Here is a 12,937-nt window from a genome sequence, read left to right as displayed (position 1 = left end):
AGACAGATTGATGGCTTAGGAAAACACGGGTGTATCAGATGACTCGTGTCAACAACGTCAGAGGAATGAGCCGTCAGAAGGCACAAAAATGGAATTCTGCACAGAAACTGATGACTACTGAGGCCTGCTGGGGTCTTTCAGGCAGGAGGCGGTGGTTGGGCAGAGACTCTCAAACCTACACTCTGATCTCCCAGTGGAGGAGGACAAGTTCCCTTCAGGGATCAATAAAGCACATATAATAACATCGCTTCTTGTACAGCAATGGGGTTTTCCCATGAAAGGCCCTGCTTAGAATAGCATTCATGAACTGCCTATAGGTTCACTGGGCCAATCAGCCGGTAAGCAGGGTATTATTTATGTAAAGATACTCTGCTGTTGAGCATTCCAGATTTTATATTTATTCAATTCAGATGACTCACAACCAAAACTATCACCTTTGTTGGATTCTACTTTGGGTGTTTTAATGTAATTTGGATGAAGTGACCTTTGTAAACAAATATGAATATTCAAATCTAGTTGAATGATTCTTTTTTTTCTACTATATATATATATATATATATATATATATATATATATATATATATATATATATTATTCATTAATTAGTTTTGGTCTTTTGGCTACATCACATCTTCAAATATGCAACTGCAAGATTTTACAATATTTTGTAATTTTTAATTTCTTTTTTTACTGTAAACATGTTTGCAATACGCAGTTTTTTCTGCCGATTTTTTACAATTACTTTTCCCATTCTAGGATTAGACAATGTATCTTTTTATTTTTATATTTTATACTTGACATTTTGCTGCATTATTTTCATCTCAGAATGAACTGCAAAAAAAGATGATGGGTTCAAGATGATTGGAGGCCTTTCAGGAAATAGACCCACAACGTTCTGACACACACTCACAGACACCTCGCCACCATGGCACGGATGGGTTGATAATACTGTGGTGCAGACTAGAAGTAAGCCTCCGCAAACACTGTGGGCCTGTGGTGTGCTTGAGTCTTCATGTGTTTTTGCCAAATGAGGATATTTTGTGACAACAATTCACCGGGAAGAGACACTCTCATCCTTCCATGTGTCGCATCGGAGTCTACCACCAACCGATGGAGACGATTGCCTCTGCATCACAAACTATTGCAAACACAGACAGGAGAACGCTTTTGCTCGGCTCTGATTGTACCACAAGGCACGTGCCTGCATAGTGGAACATTTCCAACCCGACATACCTACATCCTAGACCCTGTCACCCTCTGCGGTGATTAATGCTACGTGGCTCAAACCAACACCACGCAGGCAGTGGGGGCATCCTTCCTGAGCCGGCTGCAGTGTCACGGAGGGGTTTTTTCCTCCACTCGAACCTGCACGCACATGGGTTGATGCCCAAATCTAGCCAGCTGGAGTCACCTCCTCTTGGCACCCACCATGCAACACTTTCCACTGAACAGAACGTGTCCCATTCCAGCGCCTGAGCATCTGCAGGCTAACACGTATAACTGCTGCTAGGGCAGAGGACACTATTTTTTTCCCGTCCCCCATTAAAGCAAGAGGAAGCCGGAGAGGTACAAGAACAATAGACCATATGTTGTTCAGATGGTACAGATAGAGCGATAATTGATGGCTAACCTGTGGGTGCAAAAGCAGCTCCCAGCATGCACCCACGCAAAAACAGAGCCATGCTCCTGTACACATATGCAACCTCACACACCATCACCCGCACATGCTACCGCACACATCTCCGGCGCCCCTAGTGACCGAGCATGTCTTTTGTCATCTTCAAACGAGAATCCATTCAGCGGAGCAGCCGCGACCACACACGCTCACCAAAGGCCCCGGAGCGGAGGAGCTGTGTGTGAGGTCCACAAGTCAGGCTGGAAAGACGAGTGGAAAGGGGCTTTGCAGTAGTAAGCTTTTGTTAAACGAACTAATCCACCATTGATATGCTAAATCCTGTTATAAGGAAAGAGAGTGAGAGGCAGGAGAGAAGAGAGAAGAAGGGAGATGAAGAGAGAGAGAAGGGGGGGCAAATCTGAAATATGGTCCTATTTCATTGGGAGCCAAAAACAAATTACCTTGAGACAGCCATCAATAAATTATCTGGTTTGAATAACCATTTGTCCTTAAGGAAATATTGATGCAGAGATGGTACGAACAGTTGCAAAGTGGTGAATTAGGGAAGCGACTCATAAATCATAACTCATCCAAGTGCAATGTTCTGCTGAAAGTCTCCGCTATCGCAGTGAAATCACACAGAACCGAAGTGTGAAGGACAATAAACTATATTCACGTGATTAATGCGGCCAGACGCTCGTGTCTCTGTGCTTAAATGGGTGACGTGGGGCTGAGGTGGGTGGTACACGGGAAGCAGCGCTGAGAGCGGTGCACGGGCTCTGACAGATGGCCATGTGATTGCAGCGAGGAAAAGTATGCTGCTTGACCTCCGGCTGCCTCACACCTTTATTAGCCTGGCAGCGGGCCAGACAGATGTGGACAGGACAGTTACAGTGAAACGTCCTGCTCCAGATCCGTCTGTACGTACATACTGTACATGTGGAGCTAAGTAAACAATGCATAAAACACATGTGCACACTAATGTAGAGTAGCAACTAACGATTAGGTTTTTTTTTTTATTTGGTCTCTAAAATGCTACCACAGTTTCATAATTCATAAACCTCAGATAGCTCACTTTTCAGTTCATCATCACAGAAGATCAAATGCAGTGGTTGCTGATTGTCTGCCCGTGGTTCAAATGATGACTCATCTCCACACTAACGCATTTCAAAGCCCTCAATGCACACTAACAGTGTTTTAGAGCACCAACAATGGATCTCTTCACAAACACTCTTCTCAGTGCACGCATTTGAAAATGCCAGATTTGTAATTCTGCATGTTCTGATGTTTCTTTTTTTTTGGTGGGGGGAGGGGTAATCTTGACACGCTGGTATGCAATTCTTCATTTAAACTCTGTATTGTAAGTAACTAATCTGTAACGGCCGCCCCCCCCCCCCCCATGCATATAAGACTGAAGGTCATTCAAAAGAGAAACTCAAGCACAAATATCCGTGTAGAAAAGAGCACAAACACAGTAAGCTGTCATTACACAAAGCAATTCATTCCCCTCAAGAAAACTACCCAAAGGTTGCATTTAAATGGTGGCCCAGGACTTCCAACCTTCCACAATTTAGAGGCTTTCTCCAGAAAACCATCGAAGCGTGCTTCCAGTTATTTTTTTGCATTGAACTATTGTTTTGGCATTTCAATGGGACAGTGCACCTGGAGAAATAAAACGTTAAAAAAATGCTAGAGTAGACGGAAAAATGTTCGACATGTTTTCGTCCTGTTGCCAATTGGAGCTGGGGGAACTGTGTTGAAGATGAATGAGCAAGTCTCTCACTCGGCTACTATGGGCTGTTGTTGTGCTGGTCAGCTCAGGTGGGGATGTGCAAACGTGAATGACCATGCATTTACTGTATTATGGATAAGCTATAGCACTATAACATGAGCTGGTATAAAGGAATGTCTAACCTCCCTGCAGAAGACAGAACCGAAAGATCCTCATCAAGGTGCTGTGAAACTCAGCCCGAATCAGGAGGTATGAGGCCATTGTTCATTTAGCTTGAGGTGGCGAGATAAAAATGGTCACAAGGCCAGTGTGATAAAAGGTGCTTTTTTTTTCTCAGCAGATAAATAAGTCCATTGAATGATATCTGCAATCTAATAGTTCCACGGCACAGATCACACTTCCCCAGAAACCCTCAACCAGAAGCCAATTCTGCTTTTTATTTGTTTCTGTTTGATATTCGAAAAGACTGCCGAAGGACACATTAACAGGAGAAGCTGGCTCAAATGACTTAAACATTGGAACTTGGTAAATAAGCTCGACTTGATGAGCTCCACAGTAAGTCATGAAACCATAAGTTCCACTGAACCACAGAGAGGGTGTCACAAAGAGGAAAACACTTTTCTATGCCAAAAACGATGGGGAAACAGTTGTTTGACTTTGAGGTGTACGCTAACGACCACAACAGAGAGCGATATTCTTCAAGAAGTCGTCAAACGAAAGCAGTGGAAAATCCAATTATGCGCTCACGCGAGCCGTGGGGGGAACGCTGTGTAATTACTTTGTTCAAGTCACATCAAACACGGTGTGGAAAACGGTGTTAATTTATTAAAGTCAACAGTGGAATTGTATTTGTTTTCATTACGTATTATTAATGTGATGCCCAGCAAAGGTTTTCCAGCATAGTACGAGAAACACATGCACAAAAAGTTATACGATTACCAGAAGTGGGCATAAACATAATTAATTTGTCCCGTGGAGTGAGGCATCAAAAGACGCTCCGCTTTTCCACGGTCTTGTTCAACATCAAGTGTTTTTTGTCCTCCAGTTTCCTTATAATTTGTTTGTATGATTTCGAAATAATTTACTTTGGAGGTGCAGATGTCCTCACTTGTTTTACTGTCGAGGGACGGGAATGTTCCCAAGCTAATGAAGTGAATCAGAAGCGAGCAGAAAGTCAGAATGTGTGTTAAAGTGCTACGGCAACCATAAGAGCACACACACACGAACAAGCTAGCACATTGCTACTTAACCGCTCGTGAACTTTAGAGATGGAAAATGATTGCTAATAAGCTAATTATTAAACAAACATGCAAGAGAAAAGTACTAGAATGTATCATTTTATTTTCGCATAGTTAAATAAATATTCTAGTTTTTGAGGACCCCTTAAATTTGGGGTTAGACCTAGTGTTAGAAAGTTAAGCAAAAATGCATCATGACAACGTTACAGCTTACCTTTCGCCTTATACTGTTTTTTACTGGATTGAGCTTGAACACATCATAATGCATCGTAATGCAACCTCCGTTAACGTTAGCTGCTAGCTGTTAGCTTCATTATCTAGCCAGGTTGGAATGTGCTGCCTAATGGCTGTTAGCATTATTTTTTCTGATTATCGGCCAATAACGAACAATGAACTGGGAGAACTTGAGAGCTTTACTCAAGGGCAACAGGTGAAGCGTTTGCCCCACACACTGTTCTACTCACTACACATTATACATTATTTGGAGGGTGTTAAAATACACTGTGGATCTACTGACAAGTCAAGCATCTGCATAGAATGTGCTTTCCTTCTCTGGAGTCAATGTATGCTTCTTTTCAACGGTGCATTACATAAAACGATTTGCTCCATCGGGCCAACAAAAACACACTACAGCTGGAGGCAGAAAGAGCGGGGGGGGGGGGGGGGGGGGGGGGCATTACCGAGTCATATGCTACATATTCAAGCATCTCTGTACACTTTCAGGATCAAGCAAACTCATCCCATCCCTGTCCACGCATTACACACACATGCATAACATGTGCTCCTCCTGAAAGTCAAGTCTTTTCCACTGCACAAGGAAGACTCCGCTAAGTGTAACCAACTGCAGCGGCCACGTGCCGCGGGAGGGAAACTTGTCGGTGGTAGAGCGGCAAGAAAAGCTGTGACTTTCTCACTCGACGTGCTGACTTCTTGTTTCCTTCCATGTGGCAGAGCATGGCTCGCGGCTCATTCATAAGTAGTTTTTGTTGTCGTCGTTTTTCACTGTATGAGGCTGTGTCATCGTGGAACGTGGCGTTGTGTTCTTCAAAACAGCCAAATGACATCTGATGCTTCTCAAAACTTCAGCCAAGCGTAGAATGGAGCTTCACTTGAAATACATCTGGTGCTCCAGTCAATTTCAATGTGCATCACACCGTAGAGATGTACTTTAAAAAACTGCAACACACACCGCCTGCACTGAGAGTCTCCAGCATCAATCAGCTGCGACCGAACTACTCCTCACCCCTCGTCTTTCTTCCGCATGTTTGAGAAAAGTGTGAACACCGCCGCCTGACTGAAGCATAGCTGACTGGTAAGTAAAGGGAAACGCCGAAGCTTGAAAAAGGTCCAAGTGTTCATGTGCAATTAACTCACTGCTGGTTTCCTTCTTACCGTAAGCTGAGAGCTGCATATGTGTGTGATGGCAGCCCATGAGAGCATGTGTGTGGTGTGTATCTCCGCTTCTGGTGCAGACAAGGTGGAATCACAACTCTTAACCGCTGAACTTCAAGTCCAGGGCCTTGTCCTCACCACAGTGTAGTAGGAGACTCGACACCTGTTATCCTAGACCTCTCTCAATCATCAGGAGACGCTAACAGAGCTATACAGCAGACCCAATTTACATCAGCCACAGACCGATGGTTGCCAGACCAGATCTCTTCCTGGTTTTATAAAGCGTTGCCCTCCAAAGAAAACCCTGCAACTTTTTCACCCGGCTTTCGGTTATTGGAATTCGGAGAAACAATACTCTTCTGTGGCCTTTTGGTCTGAAGTATAAAAAGCACTAGAAGTGTCGGGGAGATAATGGGCGATGAGGTCAGTGTTTGGTTGCTGGCCCCTGTATCAGCCTCCCTTCGATGACTTGCTCGCATGCACATGCGTGTGTACGTGTGTGTGTGTGTGTGTTTGCATGAGTATTGCATGCATTAACGTTGTCCAGAGGCCAAGCAGAGAAGAGGAAGGCTGAGTCACGGGATCTAAGGCCTCTCAGGAAGAGAGCAGTGTGATCTAAGACATGCTTGGCCTGGCCCCCGCACGCTACTGCTGAGTTATAGCCCCGCCAGCGCCTCCGCCGCACAGATACACTGCAGTGCACACTCCATCTCCCCTTTCTCTGGCCTGGAGTAGCCGGGGAACAGCCGCTAGATTCACCTCCACGCGGGGCAAATAAACAGGTGAACTCGGGGGGGGGGGGGGGATTTGCGGGAGATTGATGGCGACTGCACTTTCTCTTGTTCTGGCAGAGCAGGAGGTCATGAGGTGAGCGCTAATAGCAGGATGTAGGAACATGCTGCTGTTGCTCAACAGAAACATTAATAATTGCAGCGGGTTCGGCTATACAGAAAGTGGGCAGGCGCTAGTCTTTCTTTGTGAGTGATAATGAGGATCACTTCATTCCGTGCACTTTATTTTAATTTGAACTTTAATTTTTATATTCTGTAGACCCAATTGTAAATATTCATGCTCCCTTTTTATTGCACTCTTGTTTTATGTTTATCGTTAAATGTTTATTGCTAAATGTTAAATGGTATGCACCTCCCGCCAGGACAAATTCCTTGTACGTGTAAACAGACTTGGCAATAAATGGTCTGATCTGATTCTGACTTACTTTTTACAGAAGTGCTTTTGTTGAATTAGAAATACAGTTGTACCTCCGTAAAAGAACTACACTTAAAAGAAACTAAACCAACACTCTGGCTGTCACCTTCTTCTGCAATTTATCTGCACATTAAAACACGCGGACGAGAATAATGTGCATGTGCAGCGTGGAGAAAAAAGCCATTTGAACGCAGGCAGAACAGGCTGTGCCGCCCCGCCGACCACAGCAGCTTTGAAGAGCAGGGGCAGAGAGAATATGGAAACAGGGAGCGGCTCTGAGGGGAACCAACCGAACGGCCAGTGTGGCGGGAGAAAGAGACGCGGTGACAAAAGGAGTCGTGCTGAGTGGCTGACTTTCCGTTGGGTTGCAAAACGCTCAAACAAGCCAATCGAATAAAAAGGAATTGTAATACAGCTACTCTTTCCTCCCGGCCTGTGGTGCTTTTCACCAGGGCATTTCTTCAGCTCCTTTCCCCTCCATTGCGCGGGAGGTTTTGTGAGCTGTATTCTTCTAGTATCAGCGTGTAATTGCACTTTCCCGGCCACCTTCTTATCAGTTTGACAGATCATTCTCTGCACTGAAAGACAGGAAAGGCAAACAGTGCTGAGAAAGCAACACAGAATGAGACATTCTGCAAACTGCCCATACTGCAGGGATCAATAACGCCTTGCTGATATGACTGTGTAGCTACAACAGACACCATGTGGTCTTAATTGCAGGACGCTGGAAACATTTTTGGCATGTTAACACATCTGCTAAGATGATGATTATGACATATGTTTTGTTAGCGAGCCTTTTGAGATGCTCCACAGTTCAGAAAAGGGACATTAGCGATCAGCCAGGTCAAATAGGCCATTGTTCATGTATTTTACGGGGCATGTGTGCATGTCGGTCGGCCCCTCCTCTTCAGCATTTGTCATGGTTGAAGTCCTCCAAGTGTGCTGAGGTTGTCAGCGAGTGCAGCGAAGGAGGAACTCCATTCTAAGGAGAGGAGAAACTCAAACCGTTAATGAGTAAATGAATAAGGGAAGTGACATGTCCTGTTTCAGTGAACTGAGCTAAACTTTGGTTGCAAATTTATGAATGGAAACTGGTGGAGTCTCTCAGGAAGTGTTCCTAAATCACCACACGTGGTTGGCTTCCCAAGGACAAAGTCGCTGGGATACGGTTCAACATCACCGTAGCCTACCACTTCGACATAATCACAATCAAAGCCCATTCAGCCAGCACTAACGGAGATTGGAGTGATGCAAGATTATCCCCCATCCGCCGGCATAAGTCGAGTATCGTGAAGGGCATTTGGGCAGAAAATCCCAAGCAAAGCCACGCTCGGTGGCAGAAGCGGCCTTCTACTTATGGTTCTGGCAGCGACTGATCGGCAGGACATCGGCCGTAGCGTAGCGGTGGCCGCGACCCCCCCTGTGTGCTCCACACAAGGCCTGCCAACAGGGCTGTCCCCCCCCCCCGTCCCTGGAGAGGACCCCTCGTCTCCACTCTGTCATTCTCTCCAACCCTTGTGGCCGGGCCCTGTGCTCTGCCTTGCCACTTTACATTTAGAGGAGAGCAAGGCGGCAGAAATGTGCACTACAGATGGTAGAAATTACTTAGCTCACTTAACTTCAGAGATATTTTTTTCCCCTTTTTCTTCTCTCTCTCTCTCTCTCTCTCTCTCTCTCTCCCTTTTCCACAAATTACTCCAAGACTGGGTAAATTGATAGATTCCTTGTGCAAGTACGCCTTTGAGTTGTACATGCAAGGTTTTTTTTCTTCTTCTTTTTTTCAGCATTCCCAATTGTGATATCAATTTAGTCAACTATATGGTTTTCAGTTGGACTTAAAAGTGAATGCTTAAAAAACATCTAATTTGGAAAAAGGCTGAGGCCATAACCAAGAACCAACAGTGATTTTTTTTTGACTCAAATGTGACCTTTTTTTTTTGAGAAGGAGCTGAATGTGCTTTCCAGGAAACGTCTGGCCTCATGTATATCACACATAAAGCACTGTGCTGTTGGGACGTCCTCAGGGGTAAAATATGGCTGCCAGCTCCATAGGAGCATGCAGATGTGGGCTTACACTGTTGAAGGGAGGGAGAGAGGGAGGGAGGGAGATGGTGGTGATTTATTTCCCGTGTGTTTCAGTTAGTTTTGGTCAATGTAAACTGCAGTCTCTCCATTTTCCATCTGCACCCTTTCTTGCTATTTTCGCTTCTCATTTTCTCCTCCTTATGACTGTTTTTTTTTGTCTTTTCCAGCTCCTTTATAGATACAGTTTCCCAGGCCAGGTCTATCTTTATGACAAATCTCAACACCACATAAAGGTGGTGAGATTAGTCAGATACTACTTCTATATCCTAACATTCAGATCGCCAAAAGCTACTAAAGATTACCAAAGCTAAATCTTCTTATCACATTTGCTTAACAGCACCTAAAGGCAGATAGAACATCATCATGAAAGTAAAACCCCCCAAAAAAGCCTTCTCCACTGTTGCAACTCCATCTAATTAATCTTGAAAAAGGAATGTTGAGCTGATCTAGTTCTCTCTGCCAAGTGTTACCTCGCATCATCCAAGTGATATTACTCATTGGTTTCGAACAATCCAAACAATCCTTTAGTTTTTATTATACTCTGATATGTTACTGTACGTTGTCCAAAATTGCTCGGTTCTGACTCAAACAGGCCTTTGTCTCGCTAATTACAGAGGCAGCTGTACAGCCCTCAACCAGAGACTGCGAGTTACAGCACTGACAAAACCACTGGGGGAGACCTGTGGCTGAGGCCGCTGCCTTCCACAGCTGGAGTGAAAATACAGAAACATCCTCAGTACAAGCGCTCAAATAAATTAAAGTATTCATAAAAGTAACATTTGAGGCGAAAGCTTCATGTTCTTTTTCCATTACCTGTGCCAGAAGTGCTTCAAATTTCCTTTATCCTGCTCAGCTTTATCATCCCCTTTGATAGCGAGAAAAGAATTTAACTGATGCCAAGCAAAACTTTAAAGTTATCTGCCAACAGTCGCCAGAAAGCATCTCCACTGAAGACTGAATTGTCTTTGTAGGATATTAAATACAGCACAGTCCCATAAAGACTGAAAACTAAACTGTTGATTCTGCAATCGCCATCACAGCATCCGTCAACATTTGTCAGATGTTCAGCATTACCAAAAAGAGAGTTTTGCTTCAAATATTTCAGTTTCCTAGCAAGTCTAATCCCACCCATCCAGAGCAAAATCACATCATGCTCCAAAAATGCCTGGGTGAAGAGGAATGTTCTGGAGCTGGCTGGCTGTCCGGGCTGACCAGCTGGCTAACTGGGAGTCATTCTCAGGGAGTCATGAACTTTCGTCCCGCCACTGCTCCCTTGCTGGCTGCACGAGAGGACTTGGGCGACACCAAACAGGAAGCGCTCAACAAGTGGAGGCTATGGATGTTTATCTCGCGCCATTCATCAAGCCCCGAAACCAGCGAGAGGAGTCGGGACCCGGCCCCGTGACACGAGGCTGTCCCGACTTGAAGTCGCGTGTAGTGTAGCCACTTGGGGGGCCTTCAATGCGCCGATGTGGGTTAGATGGAGACCTGATTGGGAGGGTCTCCACCACCCACTGGCTGGCTCCTTTCATCCTTTCTCACAGTCCTCAAGGAGCCTGGCTTGGAGTCGATACCCTTGTGCCAAGTGGTGACACTGGAACGGTCATATTTTAAAGCATTCAGTAGATTGCGGGAACAGTAATAGCTGCCCTAAAAAGACTGAGACTGAACCGATCAAGATCAGGTTGCCCCGGACTTAGGTTGACCTTAACCACTAAAAATTGGTGAATGTGGTCCAAACCACTACTATCAAAACCAACTCCAGATCAGCACAGAGAACAGAGAGAACGCAAATCTGCTCTGTGGACGCTGGCCAAGTCATGTGGTTGAGTCTTTAGCAGGAAGAGGCATGAGCCGAACGAAATCTATACAATGCACAGCCATTATAGCAGGCTGCATGACTCCCTGTCAAACAATGAGACGGATTCAAAACTGAAGGGTTCAGGAAAGATATGAAATGTCAACCTTGAAGCCATGAAACACAATCTACAGTGAATGCAAACATCTGGACATTTTACAGCTGTCAACTGCATCCAAAGTGCATCTGCTCCATTACATGGCTTTGCATCCATGGTTTGCGAAGTGATTTCTCTGCGTGTTAACAGGCATCTGTAATACAAAGGCCCATTGAACATCGGACTGGAGTTAATTTCATGTCCTGATGTTGCTGTGTAGTCCACCGAAGGACTGTGTGATCCTATAGTTTGGCAAGACAGCAAAGGAACAGGCCCCAAAGAGGAACACTAAAAAACAACAGTGGAAAGTTGCTAACAACAGCAACAGTGCAACAAAGTAAAGCACTCACTTCAACTTTCTGTCCTTAAGCTATGGTCACAAGCTTTGAGAACAGAATGGCTGCTTGTGTTTTTCTCCTTGACGGATGTCTGTGAAAACTCTTGAGTAGCATAACACCGCAATTGCATGGCAGTAGTCTCCGCCTCAGTAATGAGACGAAGGCGATATACCGTTACAAGTCCACCTTAAAGTAACTCCACTTCCACATAAGTGTGAGTGTAGCCAGAAAGTAAACGAAAGAAACGTAGTCAGTGTGGTGAATGCACGCTAGATAAAGCACACTGTGACCTGGTCGTGTACAACAAGCACAACTTGTTGCCTGCAAAATCAAGCTTTACTGCTCCAAAAGGTCAGTTGGGGTAATTAAGGTAAAAAACCAGAGCACAGACAGGACGCAGTGTAAGAACTACATCTCCCAGCATGCTTGAATGCACTCTGGGTTGCTGTTGCTGCACCTGCCGACCCAGACCCAGATAATCAGCAGGAGGATGGACAAATTGCTCGGCCGCAAGCTTGAAGGCTACCAAGATATCAACATGGGTAATATCAGGGTTGACTAAATCCCACCATGAAGGTTCCCAACAGCTGACACAGCAGAAAACCTCACACTGAATGGATAAGCGTGTTTGTTGCATGGCTGAGTGGTGAGTCAGTTTGCGAGGCAGGCCAGCTCTCGGTGCAGGAAACGGCAGAGGGAAAGGGGGGGGAATGCACTTCCATCCAGACTCTATCCCCACAAAGGTATCATCAGGTACCCCCCACCCTCCCCTCCCCCCCGTCTCACCTCTGCTGACTGGAGACATCCTGGGACGACTGTCAGAGATCCTCAGCTGGCTGAAGTTGGCCAGGATGAGCAGGCTTTGTAAGAAGGCTCAGCATTGTCATGCATAGTTTAGAGCAAGGAGTGAGGCAGGGATGGACTGGGGAGCGCAGAATGCCCAGAGTCATATTTTCCATTGATATCAAAGCCATGTGGCTCGATTTCATGAAAAAGCTGAGCTGAGGCAGTGCACTGCACTTTGGCAGCGTTTAATAGAAGCAATGTGGATGAACACGCTGGATATGTTCTGTGGGGATGAAGCACTGTATCTAATCATGAAAAGGATGTACAGTATGTTTAGATATGAATTGCATATATCCTCTTTTCGATGTCCCCATAACGGTTGGCCATAAATTAGATTGTTTCCTGGAGTTTTTTTTTGTCCGAGTGCGTGGCATCTCTAAATGAATGCATGTGATATGAAGTGCTAGACAGTGATAAAGTTGCACTGAGGCAAACGGTTACAGATTCCTTCAACTACGCCAACAGGATCCATGTAAATATGCGCAGTGATGAGATTTTCTGCTCTGCGGACCATAACGGTCCATAACTAG

Source organism: Taurulus bubalis (genome assembly GCF_910589615.1).
Source record: "Taurulus bubalis genome assembly, chromosome: 4".
In the NCBI taxonomy this organism is placed as follows: domain Eukaryota; kingdom Metazoa; phylum Chordata; class Actinopteri; order Perciformes; family Cottidae; genus Taurulus; species Taurulus bubalis.
This window is presented reverse-complemented; position numbering follows the sequence as displayed.